Consider the following 21,608-nt stretch of genomic DNA (forward strand, 5'->3'; position numbering starts at 1 on the left):
ATTATATCTGAATTAAGAGCCGACAAAGATTGGGATTTCTGAATAATATAAGGTACTGTTTTGGAAAAGGAAATGAGAAAAAAGGAAGTCTCGTAGGTGTGTGAAGGATAAGGCAATAATACACAGGCAATGCACAGTTCACTTCTCTAACATCCACCTGATCACCCGCCAACCTGTGCATCTAGTTTATACCAATACCTGTAAAATCTATGGTTATTACTGTTAAGAATTGGCAATAACTGGGCACGTAATGCCTATCTGACCTAAAAGGATTGTTTCTTTTTTTCCAGAACACCTTAAGTACATCTAATTTAAGTAGGTAGGACTTCAGTGATAAGTGAAGGTACCAGCTCATGCTGCACAGCAGTTCTACCTGTAGGGCACCCAACCTCTCGGCACTCAAGCATCCTACTGCATCACAACCAGGAGCGGCTACTGAACACGGGATGTGCCATTATTTACATAAGCAGATTACAACATCATGGTCTCATCAGTTCAGCTATTGTGTCTTGTTAGCCTAACTAAATTTCAAACTCCGTAAGGAACAGTATTTCCCCCTGAAGTTATTAAAGGGTAGATTTCTTTTAATTAAGCTCATTTACATGACTAAATTAGATTTAATTACTCCCATTCATTTCACTAATACCTCTCTTTGATTGGAGAAAGGCAACTTTTCTAATTGCTTAAAACAGGACTCAGTGGGTCTTTCCTAGTACAAGCTGGCAAGAGGAAGCTATAGTTCTACGACTGAAGTTAAAAAGATTAGTGCATGTTTTGGGGTGTTACACATGCTGCACAATTTTTTCTATTAGATATCTGAGCTGTTGTGCTTGAGGCACACTAACAGGCCAAGAGATGGGCAGAACTCTTTTCTTTACATACCTAACATCTGTAACATTTATGGCTTGAATAAAATTAAGTGAAAATTCACTAGGAATCACTGTCAAGTATCTTAGAAGACCTGATCAAGAAAATCACCACTAGGAAAGACAAATTAAACTTATTTCTTTTTTCTTTCGAAATTTGGGAAAATTTTGAAAATTTTTTAATTTGAATGTTTTCCTTGAAGTCTTTTCTTTTCTTCAGTCTCCTATTACAAGGAGGTTCACTGCCTTAATTTTGAATTTCCAGAGTTGCAACTTCCAATAATTCTGAATTTTCAAAATTTTCAAATTAGAAATTTCCATCCAGGAAGCTAGTGTGAGCTTCTTTTCCTCCTCAACCAAACCTGAGTGGATCAAAAGCAGCCTCCACCCTGCTGCACCTCTCTGCCACTAAGATGATGTCTGACATTGGTAAGAACAGCAGACGCAAGAAGACACACTTGACCACTTTTGTGCAGCAACAACAAATAGGGTTAATGCAGATAGGAAAATGACAAGCTCTGGATTCTGCTAATACAACACCCATTGCCAGACTACATTAGATCACTTTGCTACTGCCTTGTACATATGGTCTTACGCATGGCACTTCTCTTCCTTTTACCCAGATACCAGCCTGGTAAGTTATCCATGAAACCAAAGAGTCTAAGAAGCACCACACCACAGAGAGAAATATTTTTAAACTCAGTGGGACTGCTTGGATCCACGACTCAAAGAAACACACACAGTTTCACTCCATTCAACTTTCAGCAACTTGTACACTGGAAATATAAAGACAGGAGACTGTTCTCCAGTGCTCCATGGACTTAAATATATATATATATATATTTTTAATATATTTATATTTTTTATATATTTATATTTTATTTTATATATATATGTGACCAAGTTTAAAAAAATACATCTTGCTAAAGTAACAAAGTATGCAGAAATTATCAGCAAAAAATAGTGGGCAGAACTCTAGGGTTTGAAATGGAACAAATACTGGGAGTCTGGGCTGAACCAACTCTCCTGCATGGTGGGTTACCACCAGAATAAACACAAATCCTTACCTTCTTTCCATATATTACATATACATCTCTATGAAAACTATAATCCACCTTGTCAGCCTGCTATAACAGTAATGACTTTAACTCACCATTAAAAATAGCATAGATCTGTACAATATACAGAGACTTTGCATTTCTGACTATCGGTAAAAATGCTGTTTGCAAAACAGCCTGTGTTTCATAAATGGATTTAACAAAACATTCACAAATTACAGAATCACAGTGTTATTTCTTCAGAGGTACTGAGATGCAGAACACAAGCAGACTTCTAGGAATGCATTTTGAAAGATATCTCTAAGTTGAGGTGAATAAATTTTATTTCAGTAAGAAAATATAAATCTTTCTACTATTTGGCTCTGGTTCCTTTCATTAGATATAATGCTTCTGCCCCCTTTCTCAACATGTAAATAGTATTTATCCAACGACACATGATGTGTGGCCTAATTATCACTCTAATATTTTTTCAGGAAAAGAAAGTATAATTAGCAAGGAAATAAGAAGCAAGAACTCCTGCCCTATGTATTTTTAAATTTTATTATTATCATTAAATCAGGTTCAGTAGTAATCACAGCGGTTGGAAATAAAGCGGTACTGATTTTTTGCCAGCTTTTAATAGATTTTGCAATTCATGAAATCTTTCACAACAACGATCTTAGAATTTTCTGGACACTTTTCTCCTCACGCTGCTCCCTTCCCCAACTACTCTTAAGATCTTTTTGGTTCACTCAGAGAAAAAAAAATTAATTAAACAGTTTCATCAGAAATCAAGATAGACTATATGCTAAGGGAAACAATCTGATATAAGCATGCTGAGTATCTAATCCAAGCCAGCAAGAGAGAGAGTTTTTTTGATGGGCACAGAAGGTGATGCAAACATTCAGGTAGAAGCAGAAGTCAACACAGAGGCAATAGCTTCAGTAGATTCAGAATCAGATCAAGGGTTTATATTGCTATTACAAGTATATACACATTCCTTAAGGAATTCCTTAGCACTCCTCGTGCTCGCACACACACAAATATATATACATGCATGTATATATATACATATATGTATATTCCCGTTCATCCCTATCTGTAATCATCAATTATTTCAGTTTGGATTTCAGGTGAAAGAGCCTCAAAGTGAATTGCAAACGCAGTAGAAAAATTATGAGACTCTCCTAAAACTATGTATTGCCACCAGACTTAGCAACTGAAACTCCAGACACTGCAGCTTTCCTCAGTACTGTCTCTAGGCTTCTTCCTTATCTTACAGTTCATTTTTGTCTGAGTTTTGAGTCAATGACCAAAAACAAAGCCAACCACAGATTGAGGTTATATTACACGGTTCCATAACCACAACTTATCAGCATGCCTCATACTACTGTTCACTTTTGCACTGCTTTGACTGCTCCTTGACCAAATCCGAAGATTTGAGGAGACATTTCAACTGCTACGGATTGACCTCAGTAGTACAGAACTCACAGTAGGTTCAAATAGGGCAGAGGAGACACCTGGGGTTGAGCTGGTACAGCTGGATTCTTGTCCCAGATGTGCCCCATGAACCAAACTTAAATATTGCATGGAATGCTGCCCCTCTCACCCCTACTACATCCTTAAGCCAACATTTTGCAATTTGTTTTTAAGCCACAGTGGAGGTTTGTACCCTTCCTTCCCACCAGTATGAAAACACAGCAACAAAGCTACCAAGATGAGGGCCTCATACTTTTCATCTGCCAAGTAACATTTTGCATCAACATTTTAGAGCTCTGTTGTAAGCATTTGTCACTGACAATAATTTACATGATGTTGACCATATCTGACTGAGCTTTTTGTTTTCTGAATTGGTGGAAGGCTTCCTCACTCATCCTGAGCATCACTTTCTTCCCTGCATAGCATTGCCATCCTTATGTTAGTGATTATTACAGCTAAGTAAAAATAATATGTCAGGCAGGAGATGAAGTTCCAGATAAGAAGTGCTAACTCCTGGCAGGAACAAGAATCACTTGTCACTAGCAGCAGTAGTGGGCTATTCCCTCTGTCTGGGACTACTACAGGTTTACAAAGCAGTTCTGAAGTGATTTCATTTTTCATTAGGTGCTGCAATGGAACTCCTATTTCACAGATTTCTGAAAAAGAATAAAGCTGTAATTTTCTGCCTATGTTAAGTTTTACAGTATTTGGAATTTAATAGCGAACATGGTTAGTTTATTTTCAGGAATATTATTCCTTCATTTTTAAAAATCCTATGTGGGAAAAACAAACAAACAAAGAAAAACGTAACAGTTTCCTTCTATTTTGACATCCAAAAATTTTCACATCTATCCAATGAGGTTTTCCCCACTTGTACAAGAATTAAAGTTCATTGCATCAATTAATCTCAAGGTCTGGGTCAGTTCTTAAGGCAATGAAGCTAATGCAATTCCTCTAGTACTAACCAAAAACACATGTAAGCATCCAATTGTTTCAGAAAGCAAAAATATTTTAGGTTTTGTTTCTGTTTTCATGCTTTGTGTTGTCTTTAAACATTAAATAAATATCTCAGCTTTGTCTGTCAAGAAATACCTGAATGACTTGCATGTCATTTGTCATACACTTCGTGGGCAAGCTCAATCTTTCTGAATTTGGTAAGCATAAATGTCTATGAGACTGGAGCATGTCTTGAAAACATCGATCTAATCATGCCCCCTAACAAATGCTTTTGCTGTCGAGTAAGAGAAGAAAAAAAATAGAAAAGAAAAAAGTGCTGTTTAAAATGTTTGATAATCTGACAAGGCCATAAGGCTTAATGGAATCAATGATTACACACAGATGGATGATTAACTCTCGAGGTTTAATGTTAAAAAAAAAGTGCTGGATTGCTACTTAATGGAATTACGCTGCCCATATGGAAAAGAACTATACCCTGACTATACCCAGAATTATAGAACAGGTGGTAGATCTGGGCAGGACTGCTTGGAATGCACAAAAGCATTCTGAACTTGTAAGTGCCAGAAAAAAAAAAGAAAAAAAAGAAAAAAAGAAAAAAAGAAAAAAAGTCTTCCAAACTGTGTTAACTTTTCAAGACTGAGAATTTTAAGTCGTGAAAATTAACAAAGTAATCCTCAAATTTTCTTGTTTTAAAGAACAATCTTAGCAGTAATTTTGGCCTGCATGCTGCAGCCCTACAGTTGCTGAAAATATCCATGTATGGTTAAGGATCGTTATTCAACCTGCACGTGACAATACGCTCTGATTTGAAGTCTTACATGAATGCTGGTATCAATTATGTTATACCTACACATACACTTGCCCTGCTGCCTCTTTGAAAATCTCCAAAATGCAAACCAGCTCCAGCATGGTGGTTATGAACAGCATGATCTGCTGCCATCTGAGTACACTCTATTCTTCCCCATTTATTTCTTTCCTACGAATAAAGACTGCAAAGTCTGCTGCCATGGGACAATTTACTGTGGTATGACATGAGATAACATCTTCTTTCTCAAAGGAGTATTTTGAGTTGCGAATGAGATCTGGACTTGGAGTACTAGCCTCTAGAATGGAGACAGAAGAATTATGTGAGGAGCAAAGAGTAACATGCCAAGACCCACTCCAAAAGGAAATTTAGTACCTAAATATCCAGAGTCTTGCCAGACTCACTGAGCTTCACTGGTACATTTACATGACAAGCACATAATTCAAATGATGTAACTATCCAGAAGGACGTACTTTTCACTAAGAATAGCTTGCTTTAGTTGAAACAGTTTCCAAAATGACATCAACTAGATTGGGAAAGAAAATATTTTTAAGCAAAAACACAACTGTCCACACAACATTTCTGTGGAGGAAGCATTTCAGATTGACACCTCATTCTGGTAAACAGCTCCATATGAAAACACTTGGGCTTTGCAAGACCAGTTAGTAGTAAGTTTGGCAAAGACCCAAATTAGGCTTCGGACCTGACCTTCGAATTGAAGACCATCACAAGTAGGAGTTAGCTTAATTGATATTTGTGGTGTGACAATACTGCCCGTGGCTGCTCCTGCTGCCCCTGAGCCCCATGCCAGCAGCAGGGTCAGCTGTAAGTCCCAGTGCAGATCCATCAGAGCCTGAAAGCTCAAAAAGAGCTTATCTGGAATCAGTCTGCTCAACACAGTATGTTTCCATGCCTTTCACAGGGTTTCACAGATTCAGGCCAGTCTCAGAAAGGATTAGCTTCTGCTCATTCCTTCAACTGTAAAACACTTCAGGGACAGTTGTCACAAATGACCACTCAGAACATACCAATGGCTTTTTTGATATAATTTATTCATGTACTTCTGTAACCAAGGAAACAGAAAGGATTTTTTCTCGCACATAATGCTTGCTCCTAAGGTTGTGGTTTTGTTTCTTTTCTGTTGTTGTTTTTTTATTTTTTTTTCTTATCTGTACTGTCTAATACTTGTTGAAAACTGAATATCAAATTATATCCAAAGCATTTCAGCATTTCAAATGCTGAACCAGGACATGTGCTCTCAGCTCTCTCACTACTTCTGTCTCTAAGGCTCCCAGCACCAGGACTTCTCTCTCCTATCCTGCCTATATCAAGCATTTCAAGTACAAGCTCTTCCAGCAACTACTGCCCCTCATTTCATGTTGGTGCTGAGCATAAGAAAGTACCTGCCTCAAATAAGCTGTCAGTTTAACCCAAAGAAGAGAATGAAGAGATGAGATTGCTCAGGCACTGCCACTAACTGGGTGTCTGGTAATCACTGTCCAAGATATAGATTCGTAGAATTAAGGTTGAAAACGACCTATAAGATCATCTAGTCCAATCACCATGTCCACTCAGTGCCACATCTCCATGGATCTTGAACCCTTCCAGGGATGGTGACTCTACCATCTCCCTGGGCAGCCTGTTTTAATGCCTCACCACTCTTTCTGAAAATAAATTCTTAATATCGAATCTGAACCTCCCCTGGCACAGCTTGAGGCTGTAATGCCACCTGCCCATTAATGACAACTGTACAAGTCATTTCAGAAGGGTGCTCTCTCTTTAAATGCAATTCTGCACAGCTGTAACAAGGAGATTCCAGCAAATTCAGAGAACACATCAGGAGAGTCCCAGCCTAACCATGCTTCTCATGCCAAGCAACATAACTTTGACCTACTGAACAGAATCAGCCCATGCCCCTTCTGCCCTAACTGTTCTTTTGTCAGAAGCTTCAGTAATGAAAAGCAGGTGTGGGTCAAATACCGAGGTAATTAGGTGTCAGAACAGAGATCAGCACTATCACTGAAGTCTGTCACATCCCCAGCAATATGGCCTGTACCACCTCATTTTTACTATTTCTCCAACTGCAGGGTGGGGCTGAAATCCTGACCAGGAACTCTGCTCTTTCCCTTCCTCTTCTCTGAGACCTTTGGGAAGGAGCACTTTGTTTCTGAGGTGAAACAAAGACCAGAGAGCTGAATGCCTTTCCTAGCACTCCATGCATCCTCCCATTCACAAAACAAAGCAAACCCATGGTGATGACAGCTACCAACTCTAGCAGCAGATGTACTACTGCCTAGGCTTAATTACTCCACTGCTGTGGAAAAATGGAACAAAAACCAGTATGTACAGGAGAAACCAGGTGTCATAAGCAGAATTTGAGCTTGAAGTACTACAGCATTTAAACGTGCAAAATACAGACCAGTGGAGGCAGTAACTCATTTGTTTCTTACTATTCAGCAATTCTAGCAGCAGTTACTGGCAGCAGAATTACTGTACAATGTCATCCTTACAGAACATAGGGTACTCTCAAATTAAATTGATACTGCTTCTGCATTGCCATTAGGATGACTTATTTGTTTCTGATTAATTAGATTTCAGCCTCTTCCTTTTTGGCATTATATTTTCCTCCTGTTCACTCTATCTGGACAGTCTAGGTCTGTGCTGGCACAAATCAGACACTGTAATTCTGGATCAGAAATCTGTGGCTTTGACGAACCTGGCTTCTGGTTTCTGTCAATCTATTGCAAAGTGTCATGAGGCACTCAGACACAGAGTCACAGGCACACATACAATGCGAAATCTCTGCAAAAAAAAAAAAAAAAAAAAAAAAAAGGCAGCCCTGACAAGGTTGGCTTTTTTGGAACCAGACATAGGTGCCAACTAAAGGTCCTAGCAGCTTGTCTGCCAAAGCTTCAAAAGCTATGACAAACATTTGTCTCTTTGCTCATTTGAAGGCCTCGTCAACACCGGAGAGCTGGATTGCTAGAGAAAAAGGCTGGAAGCGAGGACCAAGCTCTACTCACACAAAGTACTGCTACTAAACCCCTGAAGCCAACAGAGTTAGAGCAGTCAAGAATGCGACCATCAGTGTTTCTGGCAAACTTGTCCAAGCTTACATTGCTGCTAAATTGCCATACTGACGTTGCTCTTACATAGCAAGAGAGAACAACTGAGGAATTAGAAATGCTGGAGTTTTAACCATTTAAGCAAGTGGAAAAACCGAGGTATTTCAGATCGTTCCATGTAAAATTATATAATACTTTGAAATGGTGCTTTTTTTTTTTTTGGCATACAATACATGGGGTCTCCAATGCGCAGATGGAAGAGCAGCTTATATTTAATAAAATAAAATTTGACATTCATGGCACATTATCATATACAGTCATACATTATGTATGATATAGACTTGGTATAGTTTACACACAGCCTAAACGTTTATTCTACAGATGGACAGGGAATTAGAGGGATACATAATCATCGACATTATAAAAATGCTCCAAATGTGTGCTTTTCCAAATACAAGTTAGTAGAAAACCGATTAGAAGACAAACTATATTAGTTTTTTATGATTTTATTTTCACATGCTCCATTGAAAAACAATCCCAGGAAACTCAGGCTGTTCTAGACATAGCAGGAGTCACAAACTTTTAAATTTTGGGAGGAAAGATTCTACTTGCAGTATTTCCCAGCAACCTTCTTGATTTTTACCCGTGTTGACAGAGAAACAAAAGAGGACAGTTAGCACTGATCATTTCTTAAGCAAGCATATGCAAAAGAAAAGACTGAAGTCAGGGTGCTAAGCTACTGCTCGGATCACATAGTACTACCTGCTTCCACCCTTACCTACATTTTTGAAGAGTTCCTCCTCACACATTTGGGGAATATTTATTTAAAATGCCTGTTACTGTTGTGCCTGGAAGTTGAGCTTACCACACACTGCCCAAATACAAATTTATTGGTTTCCAACCATAGTTTGCAATAAAAAGCTAACTTTGTTTTTTTGTTTGTTTGTTTGTTTTTTGTTTGTTTGTTTGTTTGTTTTTTTATGTAAGAATATCTACCTTTAGAAGTGCTTGAGGCAGAAACATATCTTCATGCATAGAAGCTGAAAACACTGGGCTACCTGGATCTTCAGAAGCCATACGTCTAAGTACAGCACTCAACTGAAAATTTTACAAAATATACATCTATTATTCTTTTCAAATACGCTGTTTATCTTAAATACACATCTATTCACATATATTTATTTGGATATGCATGTGATTTTTTTTAAATAACACGCATTGAAGAATGTACATTGACACTCTGAAGGGCAACTTACTGTGCAAAGCTTTCTGAACATGTCATATATAGAGCTCTTCATTCACATTCTCTCCACTAAGGTAGACCACAAAATCAGCGTTCGTAGACAAGAATCAGCTTGGGAATCTCATTGGTGACAGGATGAGGGGAAATGGTCACAAGTTGTGCCAGAGTATGTTTAGGTTGGATATCAGGAAAAACGTCTTTACAGAAAAGCTTATTAAGCACTGGAATAGGTTGCTCAGGGAGGTGTTTGAGTCACCATCCCTGGATGTGTTTAAAAACCATTTGGATGTGGTGCTCAGGGACACGATTGAGAGGAGGGTTGTTAGAGTCAGGGTAGTATGGTTAAGTTGTGGGTGGACTTGATGATCTTTGAGGTCTTTTCACTGGAGTGATTCTATTTAGCCAAAGAAGCACAGTGCAACTTCTTAGTTCAAACTTCAGTTAGTTCTTACTAGTTAAGAGTAATTCTATTGCTAAGCAATACAGCATTCTCAGAATAGAAAAGCCCTACGGTCACATGATGAATTCAAGATTAGTGTACAAATGCTGTGGGATCTTACAGAAGGCAACTCCCTCAGCTACTAAAAAGTCACCATAAAACCTTCAAATACTTCTCAAATATAAAAATTGTTGGCAGCAACAGTAGAACCCCTCAGCTGAATTCCTGTGGGCAAATATTTTTGTCCCTCCAAATTCTGCTTAGTAATAGCAAGTCAGCAGTGGGCTCAAACACTAAGACATAGACTGAAACCTGCAGATACCCAGCAAAATTAGCAGCACTCACAGAGAGAGATTCTTTTTGTTGTTTGTTTTTTTATTTTATGCCATAGAATCCTGTAGCAAGACATACAACTAAGTATTGAGTAATAAAGAACTGGTGCTCATGGAGCAGTGTAACAACACCAGAAGCTACTTCTGCCAATGCTACCCCTGAATTCCAGCTCCAAGACTGTTAAAATGAATTTAGTAATAAAGAAGACAAAGTTACATTATTTAACAAGTCTTCAGCAGCAGTATTCAAGGTAATAGCTCTCCATAATGATTTGCCATGCAATTTTAGACTTAAAACTCAATATTAATTAAAATCACAAAAAAATCAAGCTGTTAAAACATACATTATAAACAAATGACTCTCTCAAGTAACTTAAAGCCTGGGAAATGATTAATAAATCTGAAGAGCTCACTAATAACAGCAAAAACAACAAGTAAAGTGATCACAGAATGACCACATAAGACTAACCACCACAAGAAATAAAATGCGCAAGCAGGGACTACCACCCACTTGATCACAAACTGTATATATAGACCATATGCTTTTCTGAGTATCAATGCTGGTGTTCTTCAATGGCATTTCTAAAAGACATTTTTGTCAGTCACAGTAGCTAGGTAAATTTTTATTTATTTTTTTATTTATTTAAAGTTCAGCAAAAAAGGGAAGAAAACACTCATGGTTGGATTCAACTCCCAGTCCACAGATTGACATACGAATAACAAGATCCTGTCCAGACATCTCTTCCCATGACCTTAATTAGTGTTTATTGTCATGGTACCTCTGAACTGACATTTCCTTGAATTCCTTAAGTTCAATGCAAATTTCAAAACTAATTAATGAACAACATACAACATCAATTAATTTGAAATGTCCGCTGTCTAATATTTGCCTAGATATTGTCTAGCAGACACTGTAGAAGGAAAACACTTTTTCATGCAAGCACAGCATAGTAGCACCAAATATGTGCTTACGCTGTGGGATTGGAATAGCAAAGTTAATCATAACTTAACTCTGCAGTACTTAATAAAACCCACTGAGAAATAATGCAATTGAAACCAGACAGAGTAAGACATTAATACTGTGCATTTTAATCAATGTGAGAGAGATAATTATTATCTCTATGCAACTAGAAAAGCTAAAATGTTCTAATGGGGAAAAAAATAACATCTGTTTACTCTAATTTATTAAATGAGTGTTTTAAGACAATGTCAGCCCCTTAAAGCCTATAACAATTTTGGTTTTAAATGAAGATGCAAAATGATTAAATCCAAACATATTTTGCCACATACAAACAGTTGAATCAAAACATCATTTAACAAGTAATAACACCTGCTGCCATACATAATGAAGAAAACCAAAAAATATTTTCCAATTCCTGAATTTGGAGATGGAAGAATCATCAGTGGGTTTCCACTATTTGAAGTTTAAGAAAGCCACTACACTCTCTTTTTTTTTTTTTTTTTTTTTTTTTTTTTCTTCCAGGAATCCTAAACCCTGGTTCATTTACCTACATCTCAGTGCAGGAAACTGAAGCCAAACATCCCTTGATGGCACTCTTGTAGTGCTGAGGAATTCCTATCCTTTGTGATTTGCACGTCTGCTCACTGTATTTTTAACAGCTCTATTCAAGCCTCTGGGGGGGGCTGACAGTGCACTAGGTGTTTAGCAGGGTAATAAAATACTGAGATGTTATTTTAGTTGCTGATTAAACTGTTTTTCCCCTTTTTATTAAGATCTGTTGCAATACAGTGAGGGTACAGTACAGCTTCCTGGGGGATATCTCAAGTTCCAGTGCAAACAGAAGCATCCTTCATTTCCAGTTCGCATGATACACCATGAAGACAATCAAGACTGAGCCTTATAATTAAGGTCTATAAGTCTGAGTTTATTCCCTACCTACTCTTCATGATTGCACCCACTTACATCTTCCTTCCTCATCTGTAGAAATAAGTAAACGACTTACCTCCTTATGTGATTTGCCCACAGCAGTCAAGAAAATATTGTGTGTTTTGTTGGGATTTTTTTCTCCCAAGTAGCTTTGGCAGAGACAAGCCCTTTGATGTCTTGCCCTCGTAGCCTGCTACATGTGTAAACACAGGTTTCTGTACTGCAGAATATTTAAACTCTAGAAGCAGTAGATATAAGGAGCTGGAGAAACACATGAGAGCACCACAATCAGGTACACTCACCTTGGAGAAGGCAGCAGACCATCCAGGAATGTAGTGCAAGTCCCCTGGTGTGAACTCACGTATTCTGTCCAAAGCACCACAAATGCCTTTTCAACCAAATCTGCTTTTCTGGCGAACTTCTGGGATTCTCAGTGTTTTTCTGAAACCAATAATAAAATGTTAAAATGCTTTCAAATAACAGAATATTCATCCTACTGTTTTGTGCAGCGTACCCAAAAATTTACATTTAAGTAACACTTAAGTTACTTACTGTCAGAACAAAATTGTGGTGACCTACGTATAAAAGCCTTCTATATTTTCCCTTTTGCTATCATTACTGATTATTCTTTTCTCTCTATAAGTAATCACCTATGTGTATCTATTTTATTAATGTTTAAGACACACATTACATAGCATTCATTATGAACTAAATGCCTAAATTATTTTGCCTTTATTCTGAAGGGCTTACAGGTCTTACTGGGAGTATATAGACTACTCATAAGAACATCTCCAATGAGGACTAAAAGCCCATTGACTTAGTCCAGCAGCTCTGCTTCTATTCTTGAAGAGAACTGAGAAACCAAAGCAGAGGGCTCCAGCTAGTACATGATCAGACAATCCCAGCAGAATTATGCCCACCATTTAGGAGGCAACGATGGTGATGGGTTGACGGTTGGACTAGGTGATCTTAGTAGGCTTTTCCAACCTTAATGATTCGATTTCATAAAGTCTAGAAATGAGAACTCATATCTATCAGATTATACCAGATCCAGATTTCATTTATACTTGGTCTCTGTCATGATCCAAATGACATCACAAAGCACAAGTCCCACTCATGTGGGCCACACATTACTCCCTTCTCAAGGCAAGAGAATATCTGACCTCCAGAGCTGACAGAATCCCAAGCACCCCTATTTCAACTTCTTTATCCTGGCTAATGGAGGAAAATAACTTCTCTGGGAAGCACAAGGCTGTGCAGCAAGACTTTTTTCCCTCCTGTAAATAGTCGAGGACTCCTGACTTGCATGAGATCAGACCTTACTCCATAGTCTTCTCCCACCTCATTCACCTGACAACCTCCTCCACAACAGACATCTTATCAGACGTGACTGATTGCTGTAATCTGTACTCTGGGCAGCCATTAAGCAAATTACCTGAATCATTGCAAGGATTAGTCTCATTAACACATGATTAGCATCAAATTAAAATAATGAGTGTTTAACTTCTGATGTCTTCCAGTTGTTTGAACAGCTTGATCAGCCTCACCAGGCTGGCAGGGAGGTGGTGGGTGTCAAAGAGTCAGCAAGAATAAAAGGAAGAGCAAGAAAAAGGTAGGCTGTACCAACGAGACAGAGTGCAGCTGACTTGCAGAACAAAGCACAGCCACTTTCAGAGCAAGCTTGGAAAGTTCCCTGCTAGCAAAGAGCAGAGGCAGCCCTCAGCTTGCACTCTGTTTAATGTGACACTGGCTCAGCTCTTCAGAAGCAATGTGTCACTGCTAATAGTGTGTCACCTGCCTCTCCACCCATAGCTGTGGCTTTCTGAAGGCACTTACAGTGACAGCAAGACATATTAAGCAGCAGGGGTGCCAGTGCCTGTGATTTCAAGGCAGCCACTAAAACAATAGGCTGGGGTGAGCTGATAGGTTCATTCTGGGATGCTTCTTGGCTACTGGCAGGCTGTATTTTTAAAACAAACCTAAAGCTCAGCAAAACTAGAACAGCCCTCAGTTTGTACCACCTTGGGCTCAATTCTTAGGCACACTCCAAGCACTGCTCTCATCAGCTCCTGTTCTGTGAATTGCAGGCCTCCAAAGCCCACATCTCCTCCTCCAGGGACTGCAGCTCTTACTGCACAGCTCGATACTATAAATTGGAGTAGTTGGGGTGTTCACTAGCACATCTCCTCTTCCCTAGCTCATTAACTGTTTCCTGCTTTGCAAAACCTTGCTACAACTGCGTGCACTCCCTACAAGAGAAGAGCCTAACCAGCAGAGGCTAACTAGACATCCATTTTTTGCTGCCTGTCCACACTCTCAGTAGCCCCAGCCACCAGTCAGCCTGCATACGTTACTAGCTATGAAACAGCTACAGGCAGGAGAACACAAGCCTCACCATGCCCACCAGCCAGGATGCAGCCACAAGCAGCAAAGTTCTTGAAGAAATCTCTTCCTTGCCGTTTGAGATAGGCTGTGAAATTGTTTCCCAACTAGAGATTTTCAAATGGATGTGCAAGATTGCCTCCAGAGTGGCAGTCTTCCTTTAGCAGTTTTACGGCAGTAAATATTTAGAAGACAAGTTTTTACCCAAAATGAATTGCTTGTACTTCTCCCCTCCTGCAGCTGGTAGTGGAGCAGAGCCTCTTCCAAGTCTCAATTCTCTCTAACCTGCTGCAGCTTATCTGGTTTCCTCTGTGCACAGATTTATCTAAATTCCTGCTGCTTCTGATTCTCCTGCCTGTCTGTAGAGCTGAAAATGAAGTCTTGCTTTTGCTTGCCTTCAAAACCTCCCCTGAGACATTCTGGGCTGTTTCCAGTTCAGCTCATTCACATCAGTGACAGGCTGAAGCTCTCCCTCCGGTACATTCTCCCATACCTCCAAAGGTGGTGCGAAATCTGAATATGCAGAACTACAGGATCTGAACCTGAATCTATGCTCAAAGAAACATTTCTCTCACAACGAAGGAATTGACAGAACATGTGCAGCAGCCAATGTTTAAGCCTCAACATCTTGGTTATTTATTCTTTGAAATGCCACAAACCATAAGTACATATTATAGACAAATCACTTGTCAAAACTCTTTCTTAATTTAATTAAAGCCATTTTTTATTCATAGAAGTGCAAAGAAGCAACTTAAACAGATAACATTTTTCACACTTGCATAAAATGAAAATAGCCAAACTGAATTTTGGCAAAGTATGTAACAACAAAAGATGCAAGCAAAGACTATATATGTGCCAACTTTCATCTCTGCTGAGACGTTAGTTAGTACTGAGTTAAACTCACAGTCTTCTAGTTGAATTTCTTATGGACTTCTGACCACACAGGCAGTAAGAACACACCTAAGGTTCCCACACTGTGGTCTTCAAGTCCTTTCAAACAACAAAAATGAGGCAAAGGGACAGAAGAATTTCCTTCCCTTGCTGTAAGACTATGAACACAGACAATTTTTGCTAACAAAATAATGCAACATCTTAATTCTAAAGGCAGGACAAGTGGAATTCTGGGTCTCGCATACCACCCAACAAGATTTTTTTCTTGCTCAAATCCCAACAATTTAATGCAAATTAGCAGGCATCACTACTGTCCATCCAAAGTAAAAAAAAAAAAAAAAAAAAACAGCCTAATTCAGTTAGCTTTGTTTCCACCTGCTCGAGTAAACAGCAATCATTCATCAATTTACCTTCAAAGTTAAAGTTTGCTGTTGTGCAATCCCTTACAGTGTTCAGAGATTTCATGATTTAAGCGATACACTCAGACTCCATCTGCTGCATATTATTGACCATATTATGTAAACTACGTTTTAGCAATTCACACTCGCTTGATTCTGCGGTACCTGTGGGTGCCAAACATATGTTTCCTATTCTACTTGCCTCTCCTGGGCCATATGCAATCCACTCGAACCATCAGCTTTCTTATATATGCTACTTGCTGGTTGGTAGGCTTTTTTAACAAACAAATCAAACTGTGCCAAGTGTACGAACCGATTCGAGCAGAAGATTTTGTGGTATTAAATCAGCTCTTCTGACTTACCCCAAGTGCAATCAGAAGCCCCATGCTGATCTAAAGGCAAAACTGGGAAGTCAGCATGCCCCAAAACCAACAGGACTTGAAGCGTGTGGTGTTAGGAAACAAGATACTGCTTTGTTGCTAGGCAAAACTTCAGGCTTTTTTTTTTTTTCTTCTCATCATTTTGGAAAAGCCTCTGCTCCCTTCTTGAGGGGCAGAGCTGAATTTCATATTGTCACTAATGCAAAATTAGAATGACAGCATGCAGACCTGCTTCTTATTCCAAGGCATGTCTCCAGCCTGTTCCCTTTTGGAAGTAACACCATGTACTTACAAAGTATTTCACAAGGAAAAAAACCAATCGCTCCACTGCTGCAGCAAGATGATGTCAGGGGCTTTGCTTTTGTTTTTTACAGTTTGCACTGGAAGAAGGAATAAAAAGACGGAAACTTCAGCAGATTCCATGTGCAAAATAAACAGTTTTAAGTGAATGAGAAAATGAGTCCAGCCCATTAATGGGAAAAGGGAACGGCTGTCTAGAAGCCCATCAATTTGTTGGTCTTCCTCTCAAATATCTGTCACTGTTGAATATACACTGGGATACATTGCTCTTTTGTTCAAAACTCTGGTATTTTATATCATCGAGAGAGAGTTCAAATGCTCAAACAGATCAACAGCAATCTCCTGATAACGCTAAAGCCTGAGACAACATGCATGTACTCCTAGCGTGTAAAAGAAGACACAGCATTGCCATTTAGAGCGGACAACTGATCCTTAAAGACCTCAATTCCATTCCCAGGGCAGCAGACATTGAGAAGAGTCAAGAAGGTGACATGACATTCAGGAACAGTATTACTTTGTTCACAAGCACTGCAGGAACCTCTGCCTGGACTGATGCACTGGCAAAAACCGATACACAAGAAGATACCCTATTTATCCCCACTGAAAATGAGCTTGCAACCTATAGAGAGTAAGGCGCCTCCTAAGGCTGCTACCTGCTTTAGCAAATACTGACTCACTTATCCCAAAGCACTCTTATCAATCCAAATTCTACACAGTTGCTTCACCAAAGCAGCAATTCATTGCTGATCTGTCTTCAGTGATTGTAGACATCCCAGACATCTAGTGTGCCTGTGTTAGCACAAAGGGACAGGAACACTGACTTCCCAATAACAACAAATTATTTCTTACTTCTGTTCACCTAGGCTTCAGGAGCAGGGAATCGAATAACTGGAAAGGGTGTGTTTACTGTACAGTTCCAGTCGCATCCTCAATAATTAAACCGATAACTCAGTCTAAGTATTTGTAATTTCCTAAAATGGCATTTGTTAGTGATACATCTGGATCTCAATAACCATTACCTTCTGCTACCTACAGGTAGAGATAATTATCCACAAGTAAACGATTACCTACGCTATAAATTACCTTCAAAAATTTGGGCTGGGTTTTTGCCAATCACCATTCCAATTAATTAACCAAAATTGACTAGCTGGCGTTAGACCAAGTATTTCCTCATCAGTATTCAATGCCAGTGCCTACAGAATGAAGGAGGACAAAAAGAGAAATCCTACGAAGATTAGAATGCTGAAAGCAAGACAAACAATTTCTAACTGTCGAGGCATCTACAGAGAACGCTTGCTGATTTTGCATATGATGTTACAGAAGTACGGCTGAGCACGTTCAGGCTAGATGGTCACCATCAGCACACCTAGAGCTACAGGGTCATCGAGAGAGAGTTCAGATACAGAACAGGGTCATCAGCAGCAGCAGGAACTCAGAAAGCTGAGTCCCGGTGCGTTGTAGCATTGGGCACGTTTCCAAGAGTTGTCACAGCAAACTGTGGACATGATCAAATCCATATCACAACTTACTACCAAAAAAGAAAAAAAAAAAAAAAAAAAAGCAGTATCATCACTATGCTTGAGCAATGCTTCAAAAGTAATTCTTGGTTTCTTCTGTTTTGGAGGAGTTAGTTTAATATGCCCAGAAAATTTTTGGTTTTCAATAGGAAGTGCAGCAGAATTTCACCCCCACAAGAATAAGGCTCTAAACTCACAGTCCTATATGTCTTTAGAACAACAATTTTGTTTTTAAAAATTTTATGTCCATATACGCAAAACGTTTATTTTTGTTTCCAAATGAATAATCACTACATCCTGTCCCATGCAGAGTCTTTTCACATGTTAGCATGGCCTACGAACATTCATGACGGCAGAGATTGCCAACATGAATAATGACATTAACTCCTTGAACAGGCACTACTACTGGCTCAGAACCATAGGAATGGATACCAAGTGAATGCTTCTGATAGAAAAATGCACCTACAAATAGGTCATCAAGTGAAATTAACAGCAAGTTTCCCCCACTGGGTACATGCTTAGTATCAGGACCTGTTAAATCAGCACTCTAGTGCTGATTCTGTAGGTCGCTCCAAAAGTAATGCTTTCTATTTATTCCCATGGAAACTATAGCAGATACAAAGAACACAGTAACACTACTTGATAGAGCAAATTCTCAGCTACAAAACACTTTTGTTTTGTTTTTTTTTTTTTTTTTTTTCAATGTAGCCACCAACTTTAGCTATGCATTTTCATCAGTGATGAACAAGAGCCTGTATGCTGTGCTTGTAAATATCTGCACCAGTGGAGGTGACCTAATGTTTCACGGTTGCTCTAATAGCATCATTGCTAGGAAAACACCCATGCAACATCGATTCCAGTAGGTGGAAGTCAGAAGGTACCAAATCAGGACTGTACAGTGGGTGTGGCAGGACAGCACAACCAAGACTGGAAATATGCTTCATGATCTTCTAACAGGACCTATTGTTAATGTGCTGCAAGACAAAGGTTCTTTTCTTCTCTGGCCTAACTCAAGAAGTTTGAACCTTCAGCTTAGTCAGCATTACAGTGTAGAAGTCAGAGTTCATGGTTTGTTCAGGTTCCTTCTATCCCAGAAGACAGTGCATATCGCTTTACCCACTGAGGGTTGTGTCTTGAACGTTTTCTTCAATGGGAGAATTCACATCACAACTTCATGGACTACCATTTTGACTCCATCTCATAGAAGTGACACCACATCTTGTCACCAGCAATTGTATAATACAGGAAACTGTCACCTTCAGCCTCATATTTGTTCAGTAGGTCCTGACAAACTTGTGTATGGTGTTTTTTGCTCCTGTGTGAGCATTCACGGTGCCCTAATGGTGCAAACTTTGTGATATTCCAGCATTGGTGCCATTGTTTCCAATGCAGTGAGGCTCATATTGAGCTCTCCACACAGTTCCCTAGTTATAACCTGCCAATTTGTGGGGATGAGCTGATCAAGCCACTCATTATTTTGTGGTGCAATAATTGTGCATGGCTGTCCAGAATATGACTTGTCTTTCATGTTGCTGTCACAATTGTTGAAACACACCACACTGCCTCACTGTGCTCACATCCACTGTTTGGTCTCCATAAACTTTCAGCAAGTATGAACAAATGTCAATGGGTTGCTTTTTTTTCCTACATAGAGGAATTCAATGACCCACCCTTGCCCTTCATGTACCCTTCCATGTCAGACACCACTTTGTCAGACTGTCCCTCTGCTGCCATCTGTCACACAGCAACAAAAATGTAAAAGGTGGTGGAAACATTCAGCCTCTACTGCCATAACACCAACATCTACCTCTGATGTCATGGGCCAAATGATGAAATAGAAGGCATTACTTTCGGAATATCTCTTCTAGAACAAAAGGTATCATAAACGTATATTTGCTCTATGGTGTAACAAATCAATCTTTATGCTTAAACCAAGCTAAGCTTAGTCAAGTATGTATCTCCATACAACCAGCATGCCTTCTCAGAGTGACATGATGTAATTGCGAGAACTACCTAACAGCTCAACATACTTTCCTTGCGAACACTTGGGCCATTTCCTATGAAAGTCAACATTGTAGGTCTGGTCAAGGAAGATCATACAAACCATAGAAGGAAGGTCTCCAGCTACAGGGAAAAAAGGAAGTGGATGTACAGATGGCTTCTAGTTCACTGTGCTGTACTGGTCTTCAGCTTACAAGTAGGTCTTACCTCAGCCTTATAGCTGCAGGCATTCTGAAAGAACCTTCTGATCCAGGACTCATGCACTGACTTCATACTAGAGCCCTGAACAAATACTACTGAAGCAATGTTGCTCAGCAAAATGAACCCTTTAAGGGCACAGAATTTAAGCTAGATTGCTGAAATACTTTTCAACTCAAAACAAGTGTTCTTTCTCAAACAGAAAGGTACGTTTAGTTGAAATGGGATATACATTTACTAGTGATTTGAGTACCAGTTTTTACAAAAGGTAGAGCATCTCACAGACCGTAAGAGACATATAACAAAATAAGTGTTGACAAAAGCAGTCATCAGCAGCCAGTATGGACTGCTCTGAAGAACTCATCACAGAACCTACTTCAAACCAAACAATCAGCAAAGAAAAATCACTAATAAGGATAATCTAGTGCCTTCCACTTCACCTCAAATATCATTTTAAAGACACTTTTCCAGTGTCACCTCCAGTTATTGATTTATTAAAAAGCAACGATATTTCATCGTATAAAATAAGATTTTTATTTATTTATGCAGGCCTGTCAGTGTCGATAAAATAGTGTGGATGCTAGATATTACTTGCCTTCCATATAATTAACTGAAAGACTAGACCTCTGCAGACAGAAGCACTTAACAGAATTCTGACCACGCAAAGAAGATAATGAACACAGTGGGTGAGTGGTACATTTCTCTGTCCTATGGCTTACACAGAACAGACCTATCCCTCCCCAAAGCTGTTCCAGTTCAGTTCCAGTGGAGCCAGATGGGACATGCAAGGGAAAAAAGCCTATCATCAGCCAGCAACTTGCCAACGTCATCACATCAAGGGTGTCGGAGAGAATGTCAGATGTTTGCACTGAATCCACCAAGCTGCTAAAGCAGGCTTCTAGGAACAGATGCAGGTGCACGTTTCCCAACCAGGTACAAACAGTGCAACTGTACAAACTAAAAGGCAGTGAAGGATATGGAAAATCTGGATTTCGAGCTGCATTTATGTACATGTGACAGAGAAGACATCCTGCTTCTCACAGGGTTATTCTCATCTACAGTTCATTCAAATATTTGTTAATGAACAGTAAATCTTCAGAGTAGTTAGAGTTGCTGTATTTAATGTGCTGTGTGCATTTCATCAACATGATTCAAAACTCACTCTCTGTTATGAGAAAAATCCATGTCAGCCTGAAAGAAAAATGTATTCAACTTCTGCAGAGGTTTTGGCAGCACAACCTAAATTCAGACTTTCTGAAGAATTCAAGACCACTTTTGCTTGTGCAAGACTATGTGGAATTCCACATTTGGGGCATGTTCCAAAGTCACTTGGCTGCAGAAGCTCCTGGTGAGGCACAACACTTGGCCAAATCGGCCACTCTCAGAAGACAAGGGAGTGGATTATAGGCCAGATGTGCTGTGAAAGAGAA

General features: G+C 39.3%; 1 long non-coding RNA gene across 2 annotated transcripts in view; it reads right to left on the reverse strand.

Annotated features, from left to right (window-relative positions):
• Positions 1-21,608, reverse strand: part of LOC128080069 (uncharacterized) — a 222,144-nt gene that overhangs the window by 141,066 nt on the left and 59,470 nt on the right. For both annotated transcript variants that reach the window (XR_008206478.1, XR_008206477.1), the window contains exon 2: positions 12,414-12,552. This is a non-coding gene — a long non-coding RNA (uncharacterized LOC128080069). The remainder of the gene's footprint in view (positions 1-12,413; positions 12,553-21,608) is intronic.

This window comes from Tympanuchus pallidicinctus, unplaced genomic scaffold (assembly GCF_026119805.1).
Source record: "Tympanuchus pallidicinctus isolate F22 unplaced genomic scaffold, pur_lepc_1.0 scaffold2, whole genome shotgun sequence".
NCBI classification, from domain to species: domain Eukaryota; kingdom Metazoa; phylum Chordata; class Aves; order Galliformes; family Phasianidae; genus Tympanuchus; species Tympanuchus pallidicinctus.